The following is a 21,323-nucleotide window of genomic DNA, read 5'->3' as shown; positions in this document are numbered from 1 at the left end:
TAACAAAAGTTTATTTTGGTGAAACAATTTTTTCATAATACATATTTTTATAAATTAAAAATTAAAATTTATTTGTTCATATATATATATAAAAACATATAAATACATTTTGAGAGGCATAGAAACAGAGACAGAGGGTAGAAATCTTCCATCTAGTGGGGTTCACTCTCCATATGCCTACAACAGCCAGACCAAAGCCATGTTAATGTCTGGAGCTGGGATTTCAATCTGGTCTCTTCCATGGGTGGAGGGAACCTAATTACTTAAGCCATCACTTGTTGCCTCCAAGGGTACAAATGAGCAAGAAACTGGAAATATATGGAAGCCAGCACTCAAACCAGGCAATCAATATTGCATGTTTGTTTCCCAAGTGGTGTTCTAACTGTTAAAACAAACAACTGCTACTTTCATGAATTCCTGAAAACCTTCAAAAGCATGGATTTCAATTTTTTGTATCAAAATAAATTTATCTCATTTTCCATGAACATTTTGAATATCCCAGTGTATACCCAACTTTTCAAAAGTAAATATACATCCTGAGTTTTATCTGGTAACACTAACCAGAAAGGATAAGATTGGAATGATTAATCATACCAAGTGTTGATGGCAATGCAAACCAATTACAACTTTCAATCACTCCTGGATAGAGTGCAATAGTAGAATCATTTGGAGAGCCATTTGAAGGTACTTATTAAAATTAAATATAATAAATCTTAGAATTCAGCAATTTCCCCTTAAAGAATATTTCAAGAGAATGTACAAGAATCGATGTTCCAGAATTCTTTGTTTTAAAGCAATTTTTGATAAAATATGTGATCATTAAAACATGTGGAATAATAAATTTTTGTATAATTGTGTGATGCAATAACAAACAGAAATAAGGAATAACTATTGCTATACTCAACACATGATAGAATTATGAAAGACAATGTTGAATGAAAAAGGCTAGAAACACGATAGTGCATTTTATATTGTTGCATTTGTATGAAGTTCATGTTTCACCCTTTTTTGTATGCATTTGAGGCAATAGTGAATTAAGGTTTTGGAAAACAGTGTTGACACCCCATTCCACACTATATGAGTACTTAAAATCTTTTATCCTATGCTGTGCAGACTCAGTTGAGAATTAGAGAAGAAAAACATATGTTACATATTAAGAAATGTATGTCATACATGGTAGAAAGAGCATATGACAAATTTCTGTTAAGTAGCACATTAATTAATGTCTTAATATGGTAAAAGGATTATTAAACATATTGTGACGGTCTGAGAAATACAGAATTAGAGACGGCAGAAAAGAATTCAAACAGCACAGCTTTCACCAATGGGCAAATGTTTAATGTTCACCATTTGCTGAGTTCTTACATAAGCATGGGGTGTGGTAAGTGGAGTCTTACCCTCAGAAAGCTTATTTCAGGGACTGGAGGTGTTCTATTTCTCCCTAGCTACGTATGAGAGAGGTGGTTCTTTGTCACAATTATCTCTTTCCCTCAAACACCCGTATCTATTCCTATCTGTATTTTCTTTTTATTTATTTTATCTCATTGTTTATTTATTATTATTTATTATTATTTATCTCATTGTTATTATTAAGCTGAGAAAGGTACTCAAAGAAAAGTCATTTTATCCATAAGAAACATGTTAGTGGTGAGGTATACAGCATGATATTAAATTAGTTTTAGGAAAAATTCATCTATTCAGGCCTGAACTTGAATTTGAGCCCTGGTACCTTCAGGCTGTGCTGCCTGTAAAGCCCTTGGAAAGTTAAGTTTTTTTGAGCCTTCATTTCCTTCTACAAAATAGATAATATTAAATGAGTTAGGGCATGTAAAGCACTCTTAGAGTCTAACTTTTGAGTTAAAACACACATAAAATGGAACACATAATCAAAACAGGCAACGTTTGACAATTTTTATTTATTTAGTATTTGTAAAGTTCTCTCTGTGCCAGGAACTCTGTTGTCCTTGTCAAGGTAATTTGCTTTCACAATTTGTGCCAATTCCACCCACATTTATTTCTTATATTTTTACACTATTCCTAATTGCATCTTTCACATACTTTTACTCGTATAAAAATATTGTAGTGATTTTCCTCAGAAATCAGACTTCCCATGGGGATGAGCTTGGATCTCAGGGAAGCCTGGTTATCACTGGGGATTGTGTATTTTGGCAGGGGCATGGTATGTGGTAGCAGTGGCACTGAGACAGAATGACGACGCATCCCAAGTTGAAAATTTATAATTGATCCAGGAATTTCATTCTTTCCTTATCCTGAAGTCATCTTCTATGATCTATTGCTTAATGAAAGAAGAAATTAATTAATTAAGAATATATGCAAGGAAGCCCAGGGGTTCAATTTTAATGTAAAATAAGTAGCTTACATATAGTCAAGTGGTTTTAGCAATGTAGTTCAACCACAGGCAAGGCAACCTTGAAAAGCAAGGCCTAAGCCAGGTGGGTGAGTCTACAGACTTTTGTTTTACCATGTACATTGTTTTCAATGTATTAATTAAGTATTGTAGATGCGAGGTCATGATCTTTAATTCAATCACTTTTGAGATCCCAGGAATCAACAGATTCACAGCCAGAGTTTAAATTCTGAAGTCCCATTAGCCATATTGCAAACCCTGCGACTGGTTGTGAGGCCGTCATTTCTCTCTTACAGCACTTGTCTCACTGCTTGGATTTATTTGTTTTCATGGCTTCTGTATTTACCAATCTATGAACTCCTTAGGAAAAAGAATTATTCATTATCTGTTTCCCTAGGGCCCAGTATAGTGTTTAGATGGTTAATAATTGTATACTCAATGAATGAATGAATGGGAAAAAAAAGAACAGAAAACAATCTGTTCCTGGCTCAAGCCGCAATCATTCGTCAATCTAGAATTGTGAAAATCAGCTGATTCTCCCTTCTACAGTTGTGAGTACAGCTATCACTTCCATTGATGAAGCGTGAACTCATTGGCATAGAGTTGGTTCTAGCCTTCTAGTTAGTTCTTCTGTTTCCAGGTGCAACTTCCAGAAACCTCTTTAATGCTTCCTCCTGCTCATAAGGCCCACAGGTCATTTCCCTACATAGTGACACCATCTCATTAGTTCAACAGAGAGTGAGATTTATAACTTCTATAGGAGTTTCCCTACACGGGGTACAGGAAAGGAAGCTGTAACTGCTTAAATTAGCACAACACTATTTGCTTTCCTTCTGGCTACCATAAATTCTTAGGATGACACAGAATCAACATTTCAGATGATTATGTCTGGCTTGTAAATTGTCCTCCAAATTGTCGCCTTTTCTTCCTAGCCCACACCTGGAGGACTAAGCTATAAGCATAGCCCTGACCTCTGGCCTCCCAGTCAAGGTTAATTGGCAGTAATATCATGTGACTTGCCACTCCTTTCAAGTCAAGCCTTAGGAATTCTACCAGGTTCCTTTTACAAAAGTATCTGAGGTGTTTTTTTTTGTTTTGTTTTTTTGTTTGTGTGTGTGTGTGTGTGTGTGTGTGTGTGTTTTTCCTTACTAGAAAGCTTTGTATTGCCAGAACCTCTGTTACAAGATTCTACTCAAGAGTTTTCAAAAAATGTCAATGCCATACTTGGAAACTAGCCTTTCTAACAAGAGATTTGGTAGTGAATGTTAGCAAGAGGTAGGTCACAACTGGTCTTGCGACTCCCCAAAACTCTAAGCATGTCACACTGAATAATAAATTATCGTATATTCAGAACAAATATTTTCTATTGATTAACTCAGATGTGATTACCAACCAAGATGAAAAAACATTTTAGCTTTAGGTTCGAGATAGAAAACAGAATCTCAGGGGCTGGCGCTGTGGTGCAGTGGGTTAATGCCTTGGCCTGAAGCACCGGCATCCCATATGGGTGCTGGTTCTAGTTCCAGCTGCTCCTCTTCCGATCCAGCTCTCTGCTATGGCCTGGGAGTGCAGTGGAGGATGGCCCAAGTCCTTGGGCCCCTGCACCCACGTGGGAGACCTGGAGGAGGCTCCTGGCTCCTGGCTTTGGATCGATGCAGCTCTGGCTGTTGTGGCCAATTGGGGAGTGAACCACTGGATGGAAGACCTCTCTCTCTCTCTCTTGCCTCTCTTCTCTCTTTGTGTAACTCTGACTTTCAAATAAATAAATAAATCTTAACAAAAAATTAAAAAAAGAATCTCAAACATTGCATTTCTGTGGACACTCCGAATTAGAGACTGGGGGGCTTGTGGCGAGTATGAGTTAAGAGAGAAAGTGGGAAATGCAGGGAAGCCTTCCTGTGTTAGTAGAACTTTGAAGGAACTGGGAGAATGCAGCCTGTCTATTAGATTGACGGCAGTGAGCAATCTTGAATGATTTTTTACTCACATAGCAAAAATGTAGGTAACTTCTTTTTTGCCCTAGCTTACAGTCCCAGACAGGAAAACTTCATAATAAGTGTTTGGGGGAGGCTAAAAACTTGACAATAATGTTCGCCAATGAAAGATTTCAAAGAAGTTATAAAACCCGAGGTCATTTTTCCTGGTCCTTTTTGTATGCCAGACAAATATGCAAAGCTTCTTGTTAATCATAGATCCCAAATCTGAAAAAAGCAGCAATGGGGCATAGATGACATCCCAAACAAATCCTAAAGGCTTTCAGGAAAGCTAACGTCATTCCTAGACACTCCTATGTGCTAAGCTCAGGCCAATTTTTTTTTTCAAAAATGTCATCTGTCTCTTCAGTTTCAACAAGCGGTGTGACATCAGTGAGAACGAAGGTGCTGGTCTGGGACCGGGGTGTGGAGTCAGTGCAGAGAGCTCAGCTCCTGTGGAGTGATCCAGGCAAGCTGCTTTGCTGCTTTGAACCTCAGCGGACTTGAGAAAGTATCTCCCACCACCCTCCCAGAGGTTGGTGATATCATCTTAGCACGATAGCAATCGTCTTTAGGATGGCGTGACATCATAGAAGACAGAGCAAAGCCAAAGAAAGGGATTCTCATTGACAGTGCCAAGTGGTTGGATCAAGTGTCACTTGAGATTTGCCATATTTCTTGATTTTTCACATATGGAATGCCGTCAAGCCATTTTTATCGCTTAATTCCCCTGAATTGGCTTTCTTGGATTCTAATGCCAGTTGAAGTTGTGTTATCTGCATGCTTTCTGACTAATAAGGTAATGACCAGAGAGCAGAGTGGGCATAGGTTAAGGCTGGGGATTGGGAGATGACTATGGAGTTGCCATGAGCAAGAGATGGAGTGGGTGTATCTGCCTCACCTGAGAGCCGATATCCTAAGCCCTTACTCTCAGAAATCTCTGAAACTTCTACCCTCATAAAAATAAGTATAGATATTTCTTTTGGTTTTGTTGTATTCAAATAATTAAAGCCTTTGTTTTTCCTGGAAAGGAGAGTATGCTTATGCCTTGGTGTGTGTGTGTGCATGTGTGTGTGGTGTGTGCACAAGCACTGATGGTGCACAGCCCAGCCAGCTGAACTAAACCTGAGTCATTGTCCTCTGCACATTTCCCACCCACCACGTGGGATTCTGACGGGCAGCAGAGAGGGAGCGTGGAAGGTGTTAGCTTTGACCAGAAAGCTTATTTTCAACTTATCAAGGGTCTGAATTATGCTGCAGAATTGAGTAAAAACGAGCATGTGGAATAAAAAGCATATATTTAATGATACACAATTATGTTTCAAAATCTCTTCCACTGGGGAGCTTTAGAAAGAGACAAGTGGCAGCCCACACGTGCTCTCGGATACAAGGCCTCCCTGGCGTCTGGGAGAAGGGTGGGGCACAGCGGTTTTAGCAAAGAGAAAGCAGAGCTGAGGCCCGAGAGGCGCCCGAGGGATGGAGGGCAATGCCGGGGACGTGTCGCCTTCCTCAGCATTTCTGAAACCTGGTGGGATGGAGTTCACAACCAGAGTGTGAGCAGTCCTATCGGGGCATTAGGATTCAAGAGAGCTAATTTGGGGGAATTAAAAAAAAAAAATCTATCGAGTATGGTATTGAAGAAGGGAATACTAAGACCCAGGAGAAAGGCAGGCTGCTGGAGTATCCACCATAATTAAAGCAGATTACAATTGCTCTGAGAAAAGAAGGAATCGAAGAGTAAGATTATCCACTGTGGCCGACCAAGGCTGAGGGGACAGAACCCTGCCGTGGCAGCGAGGAAATTGGGAGGGAGCCCTAGAGAAATTCCTCATAATACCTAGCTTTTTTTTTTCTTCAAGGAAATGACAATTTTGAAAAAAAAAAAAAAAACCAGAATGAATAAGCTGAATAAAATAGCTACATTGAAGAAGAGGCCTTGGCACCACACGTGGGAAGCAAAGCAGGCCAGGCACCACTACGATGCAGAGCAGGGGAGGGACACTGGTTTTGAACTTTAAAAAAAATGAGGGGCATTAGAGAAACAGAGCAAAGCAATAGCAGAGTACTGACATCTACGTCAACGTCCCGAAACAATAATTTCGAACAAGTACATTGACGTAGTTGGAAATCAGCAGATCTAGATGTTAGACACAAGATTACTGTTAAAGAATAGAGATGACAAATCTAGGCCCAGTGATTTTTTTTTCTCGTTCTCTCTCTCTAGAGAGTGGGAAAGGGAGCAGGGAAAAGGCTTTGAATCCATTTGGTACTTCCCTTCCTTTATATTCTATTTTTTTAAAGGAACTACATCACAAATTTACTGGTACTGCCTATGATAAAGCCATTAGAGCAATGTGAGGAATGTTAACCAATAAGTACAAATGTGCAATGTGGAAAGAAGGTAGAGGCTATTCACAACATTATGGACATAAACTTGAAAAATATCCTTCAAAGACCCTGATAATGCCACTTTAATGAAATTAAAAGTTGGCCCATGCATCTTGACATCTTTGCCAGCACACCAGCAGCATCAGTCACAGAAATGGCGATGCGGCAGGCAGTCCTTGGCAGGTGCACCTGATGGGCTGTGATAAAGGTGTACATGTTCATTAGCTGCCATTGCATGCTTGGAACAGCCATGATGTGCAGAGCACTGGTTAACATTTATGGGGAAGTCTTACCTTCAAGAAGTGGGAGTCCAGATGAAAGCCAGTGACGTCCATGGAAAAGAGCTGAAGTATGAAGCAGTATGTCCTGAATACACTTGAGACTCAGGCGGCCACAGCACAGGTGAGCGCTGAGGTGACCACAGCATTCCCGGCAGCAGTAGAGAGGCAGAATCAGCCAACATTTTTTTTTGAAAGGGAGAAGTTAGAAGGTGGTGATGAGTTTATCAATCTACTTAGAATAGGATTCAGAAGTGGGCACTGAGCTCTCATCAATCATGCAAAATGAATTTGATAGACTGCAAGCATGAAAGCAAATGTAAAATAGTAAAACTTCTAGAAAAAATCTTAATAAATTATTGTGATGATGGAGAAGGGAAATATTTCTTAAAGAAGACAGAAAAATACTAACCATAAAAGACACAAAAATTGAACAATTAAAATTAAGAACTTCTCGTAATCAAAAGATGACATTAAGAGATTAATAAAACAAGTCCCAGTGTGAGAGAAGGTATTTACAACATATACATACTTACACATACATACTTATAAACATATGTGAAGAACTTGTATCCAGAATATATGAATAACTTCCATGTAACAACAAGATAAAGAGAGTTGCCCAACTGAAAAAAAATGGACAAAGGCCCTGAGTAGGCATTTTATGAAAAATGATATTCAAATGGTTAATAAGTATATGAAAAGTGGTCAATGTAATCATTCAGCAGAGAAATGAAAATGAAAATTCTGATGAGATACTACTGCACACCTAACAGAATGGCTTGAATTGAAAGGACTTTCAGTACCAAGTGTTGGCAAAGATGTGGGACAAATGAAATTCTCATATATTACTTGATGGTTGGAGTAAAAGTTGCTACAATGACTTGGGAAAATTATTTGCTAGTTTCTATGAAGTTGAATCTTTGCATACCCTATAACCCAGAAACTCTGCACCAAGGAATACATCCAGCAGAAATGGGTGCTATGGGCACAGAAAGACATACATAAGAGTATTCCTAGTAATTCTACTCATAATGACCCAAAGAAAAACATTGTTCATCAATAAAAGAGTGAATGAGTAAATGATGGTATATTCACACGGTAGACAAAATGAGTATTGAAAAAGTACAAACAATTCCATGAAGGTATATCATTGTGTTGAGTAAAATAAGTGAACACAAAAGAGTCCACACTGCTTTATGGCTTTTAAGCTATGTCATAACAGGCAAAACAGCCATCTGCAGCCACAGTGGTCCTCCTTGGGGCTAGAGTCTGTAGGGTAGTTTTCCAGGGGGGCACCACTGCTCTGTATCTTGATTTTAGTAGTAGTCTCTTGAGTAGGGACGTGTGTAAAATTTTACTGAACTGTACATTTAAGATTTGTCCACTGTACTGTGTGTAATTCACATCTCACTTAAAATGCGTAGTGTGAAGGAAAACTGAAGAAGAAATTAAAAGAGAAAACATAAATACGTATTCCTTTCTACATCCCTTCAGGATTTAGGGGTCCGACTGTGGAGAATGCTGCAGGCCAGGACGGAGTCTGGATTCTGTTTCGTCAGCAACAAAAAGCTGTTGCAGAAAAGTTGGGAAAAGTTAATATTTTAGGAAGATTAATGTAGCATATATATGCATAAAGAACTGGGAAAAGAGAAGGAAATAAAGAGGAGAAAGAAACTCATTATGAAGCAATTATTAAAACTGAGTATATGAAATACATGAAATCTGTACCCTTTATATGAATAAGAAGAAAAAGCAGTTATGAAAATCCAGTATGATTTTCAGTACGTACATGAAACAGTCTGTTCTAGATTATGGAACAATAATAAATCAATTTTAGTTTTTCAGTCAATTATTTGAGACCTCATTTGCATTGGCTCGCAGGAAACTTAGCATTTCACTGTTGAGGTTCATCAGATCTGAACTGTCCAGGAACCTGAGGGCCTTGCATGAGCAAAGGACCACAGAACTGTACACATGTCAGCCACAAGATGCCGCTGTTGAAGACTGGTACTGCACTTGCAGGGTTGCAATGGTCAGGCTTGCCTTGCCCAGGAATTTGAAGTAATAGATTGCTACTTCAATTTACTTGCTTAGTCATTTTTTCCTCTTCAGTCTCCAGCACTGTTCTATGGTGGCTGGATTTAGATGCCCTTCCAGACGAAGGCACTGACTGCACTGGATTGAGATGGCCAATCCAGCTCTTAGGTGTTTCTGTTGAGTTCTGGTCACTAGCCAGGTCTCTTGTATCAGCTGGTAAATATTTTAGGGGGGACTTTTGGGATCTCTCCTGTCAGTGACCTTGTACAGGGCAACATGAGAGCAAACCATTATCTTGAATCTGAAAGATCCAGAGAGCCTTGAAATATTGTTAAACTTCTCTTCCAGAACCCTCTTTACCAAAGGGCCTCAGAAAGAAACTTCTCTTTTAAGCCATAAGATTTTAAACTCTAAGATTTTGCTATGGGCCTTTCTCAAGAGTAATGGATCTTCACCCTCCACTCGTATTTTCTTAACTAGCAGGGTCCATTCAATTCTTCAATTTCTCAGTGATGAAACTCAGCTCCAAGGTTATTGGATGTTTTCATCTATGGGCAGAGAAACAGTAAAAATCATTTCTAAAATTTCACCTCATCAGGTAGGCAGAGTGTTCTATAAATAGGCTTTGCTTAAAAATAATGAAAGATTTAAAGATAATGAAAAATCACTCTAAGCTAAGTTCATAAGCTTCCATTTAGTAGACAAAAGGTTATTAAAATTTCTTATGTATCATATACAGAAACAATAGGTGGCGAGTTTTATAGGAAAAAACATTGAAGTAGGATTTAGTTATAACTATTTAAAGGAGTGAAACTAAAAAATAACATGAGCAGTGAAATTAATATGCATAGATGGTATGAAGGGTAAGAACTAGACTTGGAACTAGAAAAAATGAGTTCAAATCTTGGCTGTGCTGTTTATTGGTTGTGTGACCTTACATCGTTTATTAATTTCTTGGAACTTCAGTTTTCAAATCTGAAAAACAAAATATCTTCAAAGAGTTGATGTGAGGATTTGATGAGATGGTGTACATCAAAGCATCTAGCACACACTTGTCCTATAGTGAAGTGCCAGTCAGTGTTTTTAAATTAAAATATGACTGGGGTGGAGCAGGATGTATTTTAAAAGATGGGTCTCAAAGTCCATCTTAAGTCTTCATTTGTTAATTCATTTGCCTTCATTAGTGATTTGGAAAATGAAGCAAATCAGACAAAAGTGAAAATAGATTTTAAGGTGGAAATTGTGGAGTAAATGGTAAGGTCTATTTTAAAAAGAACATAAATTGCTTCAGATAGATGATCACTTGCTTATACTGTAGGGAAATCCAGACAGGTGGCAGAAACTGCCCGAGACACCCTCAGAAAGAGACCTATAGTCCCTGGCATTCAGGGCAGGAATCAGGATATGTATCTTTTTTTTTTTTTTAAAGACTTATTTATTTATTTGAAAGGCAGAAGTACAGAGAGGGAGAAACAGAGAGAGAGAGAGAGAGAGAGAGAGTTCTTCCATCCATTGGCTCACTTCTCTAATGGCCGCAATGGCAGGAGCTGGGCCAGTCCAAAGCCAGAAGCCAAGAGCCAGGAGATTCTTCGAGGTCTCCCATATGGGTGCAGGGGCCCAAGGACTTGGGCCATCTTCTGCTTTCCCAGGCTATCAGCAGGGAGCCTGATTGGAAGTGGAGCAGTTGGGATCCAAACCAGCACCCATATGGCCCCATCTACTATTCCACAGCACTGGCCCCTAGGTTCTTTATCTTTTAAAAGGCTAGGCTACCAAGTTTGTACCGATGTAATTACCACAAAGAAAAGGAAAATATAGACTTTTTCCAGAGGAGAATTCTAAACAGTGATGGAAAGGATTTATCAAAAAGAGATTAAAGAAAATTCTATGCAACTGTGTTGCATGATGGCAGGGGTCTGGGAGTGGTATACAACAAATGCTTTTCAAGTGTTTGGGATGGTGAAAAAGAAAACTTACCAAGGACAGGAGGAATGATGACTTTCACCTGGCATAAAAGCAGCACTATGACAGGTAAAGAACGAAACTTTGTCTGAAACGTTTAGACCGGGATTTAGGAAACAGAAGCGACCGTTCATTTGACCTAGGGATTCAGGTGCCATTTATGGTGCCCATGTTCCCTATCAGAGTGCCCTGGGTCACTTTGGCCTTCATTCCTGATTCCAGGTTCCTGTCAATCTGAACTCCTGGAGGCTGCAGAGTGGCTTATGTAGGCAGGTCCCTACCCACCACACGGGTAATCTGGATTGATCCCTGGCTCCTGACTTCAGGCTGATTGTTGCAAGCATTTGGAGAATGAACCAGCAGGTGGAAGTCCTGCTTGCCTGTCCCTCTGTCTCCCTCCCAATGTTTCTCTGCCTTTCAGATTAAAGTGAGTATGTCCTTTCTGCCAGTGGGAACCTCATTTAGGAGTAAGAAGAACAATTTAGCAAAATTATACACGAATAGGTGAATACTTATCATCTCCTAGAGAATTTTGAAATGATTTTTCACCAAATGGAATTTAAGGGAGCTGTGCCCCTTTTCCAAAGAAGTTTTGATTGGAAACACAAATGGTTTGGTTCCCTTTCACAGTATCATCGTAGTGGTTGACTAGGTGTCACCACAAAGCCTGGAACTCCAGGAAGCGGTACATGGGGTACATGGAATGTTTCTTTTGCACTGTTTCTGAAACAGAAAGTGACAGTGGGCTGGCGCTAGCTCACTAGGCTAATCCTCCGCCTGTGGCGCTGGCACCCCAGGTTCTAGTCCCGGTTGGGGTGCTGGATTCTGTCCCAGTTGCTCCTCTTCCAGGCCAGCTCTCTGCTGTGGCCCAGGAGTGCAGTGGAGGATGGCCCAAGTGCTTGGGCCCTGCACCCACATGGGAGCCCAGGAGGAAGCACCTGGCTCCTGGCTTCGGATCAGCCTGGTGCACCGGCCGCAGTGGCCATTGGAGGGTGAACCAACGGCAAAGGAAGACCTTTCTCCCTGTCTCTCTCTCTCACTGTCAACTCTGCCTGTCCAAAAAAAAAAAAAAAAAAGTGACAATGAAGCAAGATCTTCCTTCCTCAAGTATGCCTCTTCTTTCGTTCATGGCCTGGACGTGTCAGTGATGAGAAAGGAGTGTCTCTGTACCTATGTAGACAACCGTTTCGGCACACTAGCCTTGCCAGTCCTTGCTCTCTTCCCCAATGTCGCTGACTTCTAGTTTCCTCAACCACTCCCTCCCCCAGGGCAGTGTGGACCTTATCCTTCTTAGTAGCTAACACCCTTGGATAATCTCATTTCCATGGGTTCTACACTCTGTCACGTGGGATCTGTGCAGATGACTCCCTCCTGTACTCTGTTTCCAACGTCTCTAACCCTCCTGAGAAATCTTCAATCCATTCATCCCACCTTTCCTGTGTCCCTCCAACCCTTGATAGTATCACGTCCTGTCTTCAACTCCATGTTATCACTTCCTGGCATTTATGCTCTACCTCTCTTGACTGTCTCTGAGCTCTCTCATATAATCTGTGCTCATTGTGAAGCCACACAATTTAAGTGAAGTAAGACTATTTTTTTCTTAAATATTTCTTATTGAAAAACTATCAAATAGCTACAATAAGAATCCTGAATTTTGGTTGTTAACATTAATTTAGCATCCTCAAATGTGAATGTTCCCTGCTTTGTAGTTTGTGGAAGATCAAGAAAGCACTCTAGATTTACAGTTTTGTTATTGTTGTAAAGATGACAAATGTGATCCCAAATTTTTTTTAAATCCATATATACAGGGAAACAAGATGCAATGAATAAGGGTCAGCTGAGCCAATAAGCAATGATCTATACTCCCAGCAACTTCAGATACTAAATTGGTAGGTATACAATATAAAAAACATAATTTTCAAAGAAATAAAAGAACACCAAGATGAGTAAATTTCCAAGAGACCTTAGAAAAACATTGAAAATTCTGAGAATAAGAGAAAACCCCAGATGAAATATTTAAAATAAAAACATTATTGCAATCAGAAACAAGAAGATTTAGAAAACTGAGAGGTAGATCTGTATAAATTAAGAATACTACTCAAGTCAGGATGGCCGAATGGTCTAAGAATACCACTCAGAAAGACAAGAAGATAAAAAATATGAAAACATTTCAGAGTGTTATGTGATCCAGAATGGGAAGGTCTATTAGACATTAAGTAAGAGTCATAAAGAGAAAACAGAAATGCAGGTGTAGTGATGAAGAGTCTACAGTCTGCAGTCAAAAGATATACCATCTTCCCAAGGACAAAAAGAAAGCATCCCAGCTGGGCGTGTTACGGTGAGGCAGCAGGTCACTGCAGACAAAGAGAAGTCTGAGCCACAGCCAGGGAGAAAACAAAACTTGCAAAGGAATGACAATTTTTCTGGAAGCAGACTTTGCATAAGCAAAAAGCAGACAGCGTACACATACACACATAAAAAAAAAAAATGAGGGGGAAGAATCTTCCAAGTATTGAAAGAAAGTAACCATACACCTAGAGTTGTATACCTACAATAACATCTTCTTTTAATAGCAGGTGGAAATAAAGATTTTTTAGGATAAATGCTTGTTTATCATCAGCAAATCTTCACTAAAGGAACTTCTACAGAACACACTTAAGAATGAAAACAAGCACAGGAACAATGGCTGTAAGGTGAGATAAAAATGTATGCCAACAAATTATTACATTCATTATTACAAATATTACATTCTAATAACTACATTAGTGGGTTATTACATTCATTACATATGTTGCCTATAAATGTTAATTTCAAAATAAGACAACTTCCGAAGTTCAAAAGAGATGAGTTAAAATAGTGGGCAATACTTTCATTTAAGCCAGGATGGGGTGGGAAAGAGTAAACGCGTTCTAAAATACTCATATTCTTCAGCATATGATATTCAATTTACACTTCAGAAAGTTAGCATACATAATAAAACTTTCAACGGAAATTTCTAAATTAGAAAAATAGCATGTGTACCTTCTAGACAGTGAAAGACAATGTTAATGTAAACTCTCAATTGCAAGAAACAAGAAAAAAGAATAAAAATGCAGAATGGTAGAAACAAATCTCAAAATATCATTACTTTTAATAAATACAAATAGACTGAATGAGCTAAAGTGCCAAAGATTGTCATCTTGGACAAAAAATAAAATGTAGTAATACACTATCATAAACAAAAGACACAACCAAAGTTTTAAGGTATAGAATGGTTGAAATTACAAGCATGAAAAATAAGGGGCGAATGCTAATGAAAATAACTGTGGAGGACTTACTTTAACATCAAATTTGACTTTAAGATGACAGGAAAAGCATCAGTAGAGAGGATTACTTATATAGTTGCAGTAATTTCAGTTTACCAGGAATATGTGACTTTTCATGTTTGACTTGATCTAATAAAATAGCCTAAAAATATGAACAGGAATAATTATAGAATTAAAAGTACAAATGGACAAAATTCCCATTGTAGTGGAAGACGTTAGCATACATCCATTGATCACTGATAAATCAACAGTATATTAGTAAAGGTATAGAAAGTTGAGTTCTGTTATTAGCAAGTATGATTAAATGGACATTTATAGAACTGACACACAAAATAGACAAAACATAATGTATTCAATCACACATGTGAGCTCACACATTTTATTACATGTTAAGAAATAAAATATGTTAACAAACTTTAAAGAATAAATACCATATAGATCATATTCTCTTACTAAAATGTGGCTAAAATTAGAAGTCAGTTGCAAAGATAAACTAGAATTCTTAAATTTTCCCCAAGTTAAAGACACACTCTTCTAAATTCTTATGGATCAAATCAAAATCAATTAAAATATAAAACTCACTTGTAATTCATTGCTAGTATGAGGGGGTCTTCAAAAAGTTCATGGAAAATTCCAAATCAGGAAAAAATGCATGATTTTCAAAATATTTTTGCACCAAAATAAACTGATTTGTCAATTCCATTTTGTTTTTTGCAATACCATTGTATTACAAAATAAAACTTGTGGGGTACAATTGAAAACAGACTGTAAAGGTCATTTATCATGTAACATGATTGTACTCATTCTCATGGACTTCAACTTTATTTTTTTGCACCAAAATAAACTTACGTTTTAATCCCATTTTTCATTTCAAGTACCCTTGTATTTGAAACGAATAAAGGCTAAAACATAATAAGGAAGTATACACCTTAATAAAACGAGTTCTTATTAGACTAATTCTCAAATATTTAAGTCTCGAAGCTATGCAATACTCCTGAAAATGATCATGGCCCTCAAACAGCTTAATTTGTGTGGGTTATAGCTATCAATATTTGCAAAGAAAAAACACTAAGACACTAAAAGCATTATAAATTAATTTATATTTTTATAGAAAGTATTTTCCAAAGCAAAAGAATTTAGCAAGAAGCTTAGAAGCATGGAATTTTTATTCTATTACAAAACTCCTAGTATCTGATGGGATATTCAAGTTCCTGTGATGTGTCACTTTAATGGCAGTATATGAAGAATATCTGGCCTCATACAGACATGTATTAGGAAAAGGGGTGTATTTTACTGTCCTTACCTAGAATTGTGACTCTTCCTCTCCCATTCTATGCCAAATATCGCTAGTGTGCTGCTGCCGCGGCTCAATAGGCTAATCCTCCGCCTGCGGCTCCTTCACCCAACTGAGTTCTAGCCCCAGTTGGCGTGCCAGATCCTGTCCCGATTGCTCCTCTTCCAGTCCAGCTCTCTGCTGTGGCCTGGGAGGGCAGTGGAGGATGGCCCAAGTGCTCGGGGCCCTGCACCCACATGGGAGACCAGGAGGAAGCACCTGGCTTCTGGCTTTGGATCAGCACAGCGCGCCAGCCATAGCAGCCATTTGGGGGGTGAACCAACAGAAAGGAAGACCTTTCTCTCTCTCTTTCTCTCACTGTCTAACTCCGTCTGTCAACAAAACAAAACAAAACAAAACAAAAACCAAATATTGCTAGTATTAATTTCTTAGAGGTTAGTTACTACTAACATGACACATGAAACATGTAAGCATACTGGTGAATCACTCATGGTCTGTAATATTATCTATTGGTGAAATGGACATTGGACACAGTGGTTAAGACCACTGTGTGGGGCACTGGCATTGTGGTGCAATGGAGAGTGCTCATTGGAATCCAGCTAATGTGCCTGGAAAGGCAGGGGAAGATAGGCCTAGTACTTGGGCCCCTGTCACTCATGTGGGAGACCTGGATGGAGTTCTGGGCTCCTGGCTTTGGCCTGGCACAGCCCCTGCTGCTGCAGGCATATGGGAGAACACCAACAAGTGGGATATCTCTGCCTTCAGTCTAAATGTCTCCCTGTCTCTAACTCTTTGCCTTTTGAATAAAGGAATAAGTATTTAAAATAACTACTGGTAAGTCTTGCATTTTGAATAATTTTTTTATTATCCCAAGCATGATTTTGCAATATTATTTATTGATTACCTGGAAGATATTATTACCTTGAGTTATACAGATCTTGTGTGTAATATGTTGGCATATTTCATTATACAAATGGATAAGATATACTTATTAATATCACCACTGATTTCATAAAAGTGACCTTTAAGTATTGGGAAGCTGTCATACTTGCAGTGACAAATACAACATTAAACACCAATGTTCGCATGAAAACTCACATTTTAACTTTGGCAGTAAATATTTTCAGTTGTTTACCTGGAGGTGACACGCTCATTTATTTTTGAGAAAAAGTCTGGCAAATTCTCTAAGTATTCATAGTTTGTTTTTCTAGTTCTTTCAAGTAAAAAATGGTATTCCATGATGAAAATGGCTAGTTTAGCTGACAATTCTAATAATCACATAAGTGCCTCTCCTTGAGAAAATCATCATATTTTAAAATGCAGCAGAGGTGCTTTATATGTAAGTCTCAGTTTTTAGACATAATATTAAAATGACATGTGATTAAGGATTAAGTTTTCATAAAATTAATAATTTTTACTATTCAAGGACATTCTTAAATTAACTGGCATTTATTTTTAGCTATCTTTAAAAATTATTTATTTGAGGGGCTGGTGCTGTGGCTCACTTGGTTAATCCTATGCCTGTGGCACCAGCATCTCATATGGGCACCGGGTTCTAGTCATGGTTGCTCCTTTCCAGTCCAACTCTCTGCTGTGGCCTGGGAAGGCAGTGGAGGATGGCCCAAGTGCTTGGGCCCTGCACCCGCATGGGAGACCAGGAGGAAGCACCTGGCTCCTTGCTTTGGTTCGGCGCAGCATGCCGGGTGTGGCAGCCACTTGTGGGGTGAACCAAAGGAAGGAAGACCTTTCTCTCTGTCTGTCTCTGTCACTGTCTAACTTTATCTGCCAAAAAAAATTATTTATTTGAAAACCACAGCCATGAACAACAGAAAGGCAGGGGTGGGGAGATAGAGAGAGGAGAGGTGTCTTCCATGCACTGTTTCACCCCCCAAATGTCCCGGTCTGAGCCAGGCTGAAGTCAGAAATCTGGAACTCCATCCTGGTCTCCTACAAACGTAGCAGGGCCCCAAATACTTCAGCCTTATATGTTGCCTTCCCAGGTGCATTAGTAGGAAGCTGGATCAGAAGCTGAGCAGCCAGGACTCAAAGCAGCACTCCAATATGGGATGCCGATATTGCGCAGCTTAACCCACTGTGCCACAACAGGTGCCATGGTATTCATTTTTAGAGTGAAAGTGCAATGGTGAGAAACCTGATAACTATTTCCTTGGTTTATGCTTAGATATTAGTGACTTTATCATATGATTGTTGTTTTTGCACTGATAGTTCAATGTAATAGTAAAAATAAGTAGCATCCTGGTATGGGAACAAAAATTGTTTTGATCTTCTTGAAAAGTTCTAAGGGGTTCACAGAAATCTACAGACCACATATTGAGAACCCAAAAGTTAGACCAAGTAACAATGAACCAAATTTTGGTCCAAGGGCAAAATTTTGTTCTTATTTTTGTAAAAGTTCTGTTGGAAGACAGCCATGCCCTTTTGTGTATGTATTATCTACGGCTGTTTTGGGGCTGTGATGACAAAGCTGAGTAGATGCAGCAGAGAATGTAAGGCTCATAAAAGACTACCCGGTCCAACACAGAAAAGTTTGTTGATTCTGAACTAGACTGTAATATTTGAATAAGTGCAACAAAGGTATTTGAAGGAGGTAATGAAGATCAGAAGTTAATGCAAACAGAAAATAATAATGTAATATAAAGGCCAATGAAAGACACATGTGTTCATTCTTTGAGAAGATTAATGGAATGAAAAAAAATCTCTGGCAAGACATACTAAATAATGAAAAGTTATTTATAATTTATAATCCATCTTAATAATGATTAAAGGAGACTAAAGGCATTGTGGTGCAATGGATTAAGCCACCACTTGGGATACTGACATCCCCCTTAGGAGTGACTGTTCAAGTCCCAGCTATTCCACTTCTGATCAATCTTCCAACTAATTTGCTTGGGAAGGCAAGTACATGACAGCCCAAGTGAGAGACCAGAATGAATGGAGTTCCTGGCTTTTGGCTTTGGCCTGGCTCAGAACTGGCTATTGCAAGCATTTGAGAAATGGACTATTTGAAGAAGATCTTTCTCTCTCTCTTTCAATAAATAAAATAAATAAATCTTAAAAAAAGGAGACTAAACGTAGCAGAGATTTAAAACAGAAGAGAAAAACACGAACAATTTTATACCAATAAGTTTTAAACTATAAGTAGAAAGGATAAACATCAAGAAAAATGTGTAGTACAAAATCTGACAAAAGGAGAAATGGGTAATCATCATTCTGTACACATGTAGTGTTAAAATTCTCCTCTAGAAAAGACAAGAAACAGGTGGTTTTACAGACAAGTTCTGCAAAATTCCGGGGACAGATTGTTCCAATCTCATACGTTTCTCTATAAAATAGAAAAAAAGGAAAAAGTAGTCAGCTACTATTATATAATGCTAGCATTAGCTAATTAAAAAACATAGGGACAGAATAACGCAGAAAACTTACAGCCAAATTATGCTTTAGTTTATTAGTTTGACTATTCTAAATAAACTATTAGAAAACTGCAGATAGTGTATGAGAAAGAATAATTCAGTACGATCAAGGTTAGTTTATGCTAGGAATACCAAAAAACATTGTTTAGACACTTGGTCAATAGACACAATCATTCTGGTAATAGACAAAAGGAGAAAAGCCAACAGGAAATTGTTTAAGAGGTACAGAAAAATTATTTGTTAAAATTCAAAACTCATGATTTAAAACAGAAACAAAGTCCTTAGTGAACTAGGAATAAAGTGAACTTTCTTAAGGTAACAAGTTGTTTCTAGAAAAAATGGTAATAAATATAACTTTTAATTATAAAACATTAAAACATACCTTTTAAAATCTGGAAGAAAAAGGTGCCCACTGTTACCAGTTCTATTGCAGTATTTTACTGGAGGGTCTAGCCAGTGCAATAATTCTCCTCCCCTCAAAAGTCATTGAGATTCTATTAAGATTGGAAAAGAAATAGAGCTGTCATTGTTCTCAATTTACATTATTTTCTACTTGGAAAATGCAACATATAATCTATAGAGCTATTTGGAATTGATATCAGAGTTCAGTAAGATGACTGGATATATAACCAATATATAAAAATAAATTATATATCCATATATAATGTGTGCAAATATACATATATACATACATATATATAATTTCAAATGAATATAAGATGCATAAGAATAAGAATTTCAAAAGGTCCTTTATTAGAAACATTTTTACATTTTAATGAAAGACTTTATAAATTATTTAATAAATGAGAGCTAGACCATGATCTTGGGTAAGAAATCCCAGTGTTGTAAGAATTTCAGTTATTCTCAATTTTAACCATAGATTTATTGCATTTTCAAACTGGATTCCAAAATAGCTTGATAAGGTGATTCTAAAACTTAAAATGTGGTGTAGGTGTTGTAGTGCAGTAGGTTGAACCATTGTTTCGGATGCCTGAATCCCACATCAGAATGCTTGGGATGGAGTCCTCCCTCTGCTTCTGAATCAGCCTCCTGATAATGTGTCTTGGGGGCAGCAAATAATGGCCCAAATACTTGGGCTCCTGCCATCCATGTGGGAGATTTGGATGGAGTTTTTGGCTCCTGGTTTCTGCATGGACAACCCTGGTTGTTGTGGGCATTTGGAAAGTGATGCAGTGGACATAAGATAGGTCTCTCTCTCTCTCTCTCTCTCCCCCTCCTTCTCTCTCTTTCTCTCTGAAAATATGTATACATATATAATCTGTCACTTTGCCTTTCAAATAAATAAATAAATCTTTAAAAACAATAAAATTTTAAATGTAAGAACAAAGGCCCAGCAATTGTCAGGACCCTGTGAAAGAAAACTAGCCAGAGGATTTTGTCCTTGCATATACCAAAATATATTTTACAAATATAGTATCTCAGATGGTGTACTGGTAAAGAGAAAATCAATTTGATCATTGCAACAGAATAGGGTGCTCAGAGACAGATCCATACTCACATGGAAACCCAATGGAGAAGGCCATGAGTGATCACCCAGTGACAGATTTGCCAGCAGCTCACTGGGGTGGTATGGACCACACAGTAAATGATACTTAACACTATTATTTATATGGACAAAAATGAAATTGAATCTTAATTTGTTTTGTTCATAAAAACAAACTCCAGATGGACTAAACTAAACTAGTAAAAGACAAAACTTCAAAACTCTTACAAAAATGTGTAATACAACATTTTTCTATAAAAAGAAGCAAGCTTTGAGAGTTTAATTTTGTCCATAAGAAAGTATCATAAGAAAAGTGAAAATATAAACAATAAACTACTTGTAATACATATTCTATGTACTGGATTATGCAAAATTCAATAATTGAAGCCCTAACACCCACTGTGATAGTATTTGAGATGAGGCCTTTGGCAGGTAACTAGGGTTCAGTGACAGTCACAGTCACGAGGTTGGGGACCCCCTGAGGGATTAATCCTCCCCAGTAAAAAGTAACACCAGAGAATCTTCCCCTGCTCACCATGGGAGAACACATGGAGAGGGCAGCTGTCTGCAAATTGGGTGTTAGTAGGAAAACCCTCACCAGAAAGTGACCATGCTACCACCCTGGTCTTGGACTTCTAGCCAATGTGCTGTTGTTTAAGCACATTGTTTGTTGTTTGAAATTTTATTCCAACATACTTAGCTGACTAAGAAAACATACAACCAACAAAGTATTAGTATCTTGAAAGCAAAAAGAATTTCTACAGTCAATAAGAAAAAAGT

General features: G+C 38.1%; 1 pseudogene; it reads left to right on the top strand.

Annotated features, from left to right (window-relative positions):
* LOC100351516 (55 kDa erythrocyte membrane protein-like) overlaps positions 1-21,323 on the top strand; it is a 45,104-nt pseudogene that overhangs the window by 7,642 nt on the left and 16,139 nt on the right.

This window comes from Oryctolagus cuniculus, chromosome 7, assembly GCF_964237555.1.
Source record: "Oryctolagus cuniculus chromosome 7, mOryCun1.1, whole genome shotgun sequence".
In the NCBI taxonomy this organism is placed as follows: domain Eukaryota; kingdom Metazoa; phylum Chordata; class Mammalia; order Lagomorpha; family Leporidae; genus Oryctolagus; species Oryctolagus cuniculus.
This window is presented reverse-complemented; position numbering and strand designations above follow the sequence as displayed.